Here is a 6000-nt window from a genome sequence, read left to right on the forward strand (position 1 = left end):
ACAAAATTGGTGTTACAGAAGCAGCAATTATCTACACCAAAATTGGCTGCTTTCAGTAAAAGGTTTACCTAATCAGAGCTTTTTACTGTCAGCTCATTTTTTTTAAGAAGGGAAAAATAAGGAATGAAAAACCTGTAAGTATCAAAACTTCTAGATCCCAGTACTAACACACTCCAGATTTGTTATTTCACACTGTATTGTCATCTTACGAAAATGAAAGTGATATCCATTCACAGAAGATTAATTAAACCAAGTTTCCTCACAAAATTTGCCATTCCTTCCCAAGAGCACGGCTACATCATTAATGCTGAATTTACAGCCTCCACTTCTTCTGTACTTCTGCTAACATTAGAAAATGCCTGAATTCCAAACACACCAATTACACAAAAAAAACATTGTGAGAAAATCTACACATCACAATCAAATACTATCTATCCACTAGTAAAACATTTATCCAATTACCAAGCCCTTTCCTTGGATAAACTTGACACAAATGTTTCCTAGGGAAGGCCAGCTTGTTTTAATCATTTACATTTTCCAACCCTATTTGTTCTCACTTCGTATCCAAAGGTCAGAACTCAAACCACTACTCCAGGCAAACTTTGGAATAAATACAATTTTTGTCCACTCTTTTGGAAGGAGGTTTGCTTCTGCTAAGAAAGCTGAAGTATGTTAAACCAGATTTCCCTCTGATTCATTTCAAGATTCCTGACATTATTTTCCATGCAGTTGTTCTGACAGCTTGTATTTTATGGGTCCTCTTTATTTATCTGGGAGTGTTACATCATTAAAGGTTTTTCCAGTCTTTAGTAACAGAGAAATTTGTCCTGTGCTCTGAAATACTGGAGAACCAGCCAAACAAGGAGCAAGGCTAGGCAAGGTCCAGTGGACACAAGTTTGGATTATCCAGCTCTGCTGACACAGCCCTGTTTCCCCAGTGCCCTCCTGACAGGCTTTTACACAATTTATAAAGATTTGCACATTAATCTGCCTGCCAGGGGCTGCTGCTTACTCCAGGTAAGGCCTCCCCACTGCACTGAAGGTTTCCATCCCCTCCCAGCAGAGCATCAGGGTGTCTGCTGGTCAGGATTTAGAAACCATTTCTCATTTTATTTACCTTTAAAACACAAACAGAACTACTCCGTGTCATGTGTCATTTACGGAGCCTGGCACTTTAAATACACAAGGTTCAAGTGAAAACAAAAGTTACTTTAGAGCAGGAATGGGTATCTTGGCCAAAACATTACAACTCGGAGAAGCTGACAAAAGTGATGTGCAGCTTTCTGCCCCTGTCCCAGGCTTGGCACTGCCTGCAGCACCACAGGCTGCAGAATTCCTGCTGCCAGCACCCAAAAAATGCAGCTGGCTGCTCCTGTCCCACCACCCCTGACTCTCAGCACTGTCCCCCAGCACTCACAGCCCTGAGAGCAGCTCTCAGCTCAGCACAACTGGGATTTCTTTACCCAACTGGGATTTATTTAACCCAGCAGCCTGCCTGGGACCAGCAGCAGCTCAAACCCCAGCTCCAGGCAGGGTTTGTCAGTGGCCACTGGCCAGAGTGACACAGCCACCAGCTGGGGACTCCAGCAGCCCCAGGCAGCACCTTCTAACCGAGCTAAAATAATATTTATTCCAAAGTTTGCCTGGAGTTTGAGTTCTCACCTTTGGATGTGAAACCCAACCCTGTGTCAGAGCCCAGCCTAATGCGCCAAAGGCACAGCCTTCATTTGAAAATCACTTGGCCAGAGCAGCACTGCACAACCTCAACATCCTGCACCTATTTCTGCACCCTGCCTTCACAGCTGCTTTTTTTACCAGTCACTGGCTCTCAGAAATATCCTGTTAGCCACATGTATCAACAAGTGACAAAACTGCTGCTCTGCACTGTTTTAAAACTAAACAGTGTGTGCCTTCTAATCCAACATACACCATATCAGCAGAACCCCCCAGCATCTCCTGGAGAAGTCCCAGAACAATTAGCAATTAACAATTAACATGTGCACACTGACCTAACCCTCAGAGCCAGCTCCATAAAGCTGTAGAGCCATTAAAGAATTAAACAGTAAGAAATGTAGAGGTTACTTCTGCCTACTCTGAAGCAGAACAATAGGCAGCATAAACCCCCTCCAGCCCAAAGACAAGGAGGTTTAGGATTAGGTCAGTGATAAACAGCTTATTTCCTTCCCCACACACAAAAACCAAACCCAGCTCTCAGGCAGGGAGCTGCTAACCACACGTCAGGAGACAAAGCCCCATCTTTGTCACCTTTACACAAACAAAAGTAAGAAAAAGAGGGTTTGAGAGGCACATCAAGGGATTCTCTGCAACCTGTAGTAAAATGGCAAAGACGGGTGATGCGTTCTGACAGAACAGCTGTACACATCATTATGTTAATTAAAATTAAAGTCTCATCTACTTAGCATACAAGCAATTCACTGAACCTTAGTGACAAAAGGAAGGAACCATTTCCTCAAAGGGACATAATCACACACAACTGGAACAAGCTGTCTGCTCCCACTGAAGGCCACAGCAGAAAGGAGATAGAAAAGTATTCAAGAAGCAGTCCTGGCTATTTTAAGCAAAACAAAGCACTATCAACTCTAAAACACACACAAAGGAAGTGGTCGGATAGATTACGTCAGCCCTCGCCTCAATTCATAAATCCTAACCACAAAACAAGAGAAATTCTGAACTGCCTCTCTCTGGAATCCTGTTTAAAGCCAATACACGCAGTTTGGGTCTTAAAATACGCTCTCGAACAACACTCGCTGATGCATCAATTTCAAACAGCAACCGGGGGGTGAAAAAAAACCTCTGCAATCCAAGTGAATTCTATCGTGCTGCCAGATCAAATAACATTTCGAGAAGTGCCTGCCAAGCACCCAGCCTGCCAGAGCACAATGAGCACTCAAGTGCTGGGGACTGAAAACCACCTTTCACCGGTCCCGGAGATCTTTATAAAATACTTTAAACACCACCAAATTACAGGCTTGGAAAAACAAATAGAAGCTTTTAAATGCTGCTCCTGCACCATGCTCAGCTTGCTGTCAGGCGTCTCGAAGGTCTGTCTGCTGATAGGCACCGGGCACAAGGATGCGAGAACAAAAAGTGAGAAAAACGCGGAGTCGCTCTCACGTCTGGAACTAATTGCGTGCAGATTAATGGCTTTACATGGGAATAGCGCTGTCTGTGGGGCTTGAAACCCGGCTGGTCTCAACCGGCTTCCCAGAAGAACCAGACCTGTGGAGCATCTGAAAGGACACCTCACCGGCCTTCCATCCCCCGCTTTCCTCTACTTGATGCCCAACATTACCGTGAAGTTTAAAACAACAAAGAAAGGAATTAAGTGGCCTCGTCAAGCGCCATTTCCACTCCCCGACAATTAAAGCAGCCCCAGATGGCTGCAGGGACCATGGAGCCACACAATGCCCCACGCAGGGCAAAGCCACATGGACTCAGACCAGCTTAAAACCAATTGCAAAACAAAGCAGAGCTGGTTTCCTCCTCAGGAAACAAAGTGGCCGAGCAGGTCTCCTGTCACTATCTTAAAACACCATTTAAACGTCGTTTAAAGAGTTACACCACACACTGTCCCAATTAGTGCTTCAAAGGCATTCCATTGTACCAAGCGGAATGAAAAAGTACTTTCTTTCAGGAAAAAGAAAATGCAATCCTTATCTCCTCATCTCATTTGCTTTTAAAAAACAGAATTAAACACAGCAGTCAGGTTACCCGAACTGTTTATATTTAGAACAGGGAGGTAAAGCATTTGCTATGGAAAAAAAAAAAAAATTAAAAAAAAGGAAAAGAAGAAAGGAAAGGAGAAAAAAAAAAAAAAAAAAAAAAAAAAAAAAAAAAAAAAAAGCAAGCCTGTAGCCTTTAGAGGGTTCTGAACTTCCCAGGCCAAAAACAACCTACCCACGCCTCACCTACCAAGTGGATCCAACTTTTTCTGGGGAAAAAAACAACAACAACAACAAAAAAAAACAAGACCAAAAAATTGGAGCAACCCAAAGCGGAAAAGAGAACTAAGCCAAGCCTTTCCTCCATCCAGGCAGTTATCTTTAGCCAGGTAAGAATTAACCAACTTGCAGAGCAGCCTGAATTCTCCTGCTGGGAGCACAACTTGTAAAGCACCGAATCACGCAACGCATGGGCTCCGGGGGCACGGGGGGCACTCACAGCCAGGCACGGGGGACACGGGGGACACTCACCGGGGTGTAAGGGGGGCACGGAGGAGCCGAGGGGCACTCACCGTGGCTCCGGGGGACACGGGGACAATCACAGCAGGGCACGGGGGACCCGGGGGGCACTCACCACGGGTACGGGGGACACTCACAGCAAGGCACGGAGGACACGGGGGACCCGGGGGACACTCACCGGGGTGTAAGGGGGGCACGGAGGAGCCGGGGGACACTCACCACGGGTACGGGGGACACGGGGAGCACGGGGGACACTCACCGCGGGACACGGGGGACACGGGGGACCCGGGGAGCACTCACCGCCGGGCACGGGGGACACTCACCGCGGCTCCGGCTGCGGGCGAGCCCCGAGCCCGAGCCCTGCCCCGCCGCCGGCGGCAGCAGGAGGAGCAGCAGCAGGAGGAGGAGGAGGAGGAGGAGGGCTCCGCGAAGGGCAGGCACGGAGGAAGCAGCTGCGGAACAAAAGGAGGCCCCTCCGCCGCCGAGCAGCTGCGGCCGGAGCGGAGCGGAGCGTCCCGGGCCCGCCGCCCCCGCGCCCCGGCAGCGGCCCCGCTCCGCTCCGCCGCGGGCTCGGCTCCGGCGCTGCCGGCCCCGCTCCGCCTCCCGCCGGAACCGGGAGCCCCGTGATTGATGGCGGCGCTGGAACGGGCGCTCAGCGGCAGATCGCGGCGGCGAGCATCCCCCGGCACGGGGCAGCCCCGGCACGGGGCAGCCCAGCCCGGCCAGGCCACGCTCCGAGACGCTCTGCACGGGCATTTGGCTGCGCTGCCGTTAATTAGTGAGCCATTTTGTTCAAAACCTTTCCTACGACGCCTTCCTCCCCCCCATTAGGAGCAGAAATTCATCGGCTTTTAATTGGAATTTTTATAAAGGATGAATATTTATCTGACTGTGCATCTCCACGCAAACCTGTAACTCACAGCCCAGTGTCTCCTGTTGTTCCTCAACACCACAACCGTGACCTTTCAGTTGTCAGTACCGCCTTAATTTTAGAGCAGAGCTCTGCTATTTCCCTTGCAGAATAACATGCAAAACAAGTCATCTATGTAATCCATTACCTTGGGGCAACATACCCTTTATTCCTGCCAAGCAAATCCATTTCCTAGCCGTACAGTAATATTTTACCTATAAAATAAATATGGAAGTACGCCACCGTCGAGCTAGTTTTACAAAGCCAAGTTTTTTTTAAAAAAACAGGAAAAAATGATAATCATTAAGGTTCACAGACCCGGTTAATTAGAGCAACACCCTCAAGTACTGCCTGCCAACTTCATCTTTCCAGAGGATGCTAATTATTTGTAGTGGTACATCTTGCCGCTATTTATCCATGCCCATCTCTACCATTTTCATACTAGAGCCCAGGAGTCCTTCAGCAGACAAAGATCTAAGTTTGAAATTTATTCCGTACTTTCTAGAAATAGCTCCCTAAAAGCTGATTAATTCCAACGTGCCCTCGCCACGTCGCAGGGCTGCTGTGATCAATACAAATTGAGGGCGGTGCAGCACGAGCTGCACTCCTGCAATATTCATGGTACAACAGCTCCTGAACTGGAGCCTGCCTTGGTGCAAAACACGCTTTGTAACCAAGGAGCCGCGTGATAGCCCCAAACCTGCCAGAGCTGAAACTCCATCCTCCAGTCAGCACAAAGCCACCACATGCGTTCATCCTCACTCCTCAATTTCCTCATCCAATGTGGCCCAACACCTGGCAGATCGTGGAAAGGAACTCGCTGCTCTGGAGTGGATTTAAATCAGCGTTCACTCCTAATGACTTCCAAAAGAGCTCTCCGGCAGGAAG

The 6000-nt window shown here is 48.3% G+C and overlaps 1 protein-coding gene across 2 annotated transcripts in view; it reads right to left on the reverse strand.

Moving 5' to 3' along the window:
* RERE (arginine-glutamic acid dipeptide repeats) overlaps positions 1-4731 on the reverse strand; it is a 132754-nt gene extending 128023 nt beyond the window's left edge. For both annotated transcript variants that reach the window (XM_021537774.2, XM_021537771.2), the window contains exon 1: positions 4526-4731. The gene's annotated coding sequence lies outside the window, so the exon portion shown is untranslated. The remainder of the gene's footprint in view (positions 1-4525) is intronic.
* Between the last annotated feature and the right edge of the window lie 1269 nt (positions 4732-6000).

This window comes from Lonchura striata, chromosome 24 (assembly GCF_046129695.1).
Source record: "Lonchura striata isolate bLonStr1 chromosome 24, bLonStr1.mat, whole genome shotgun sequence".
In the NCBI taxonomy this organism is placed as follows: domain Eukaryota; kingdom Metazoa; phylum Chordata; class Aves; order Passeriformes; family Estrildidae; genus Lonchura; species Lonchura striata.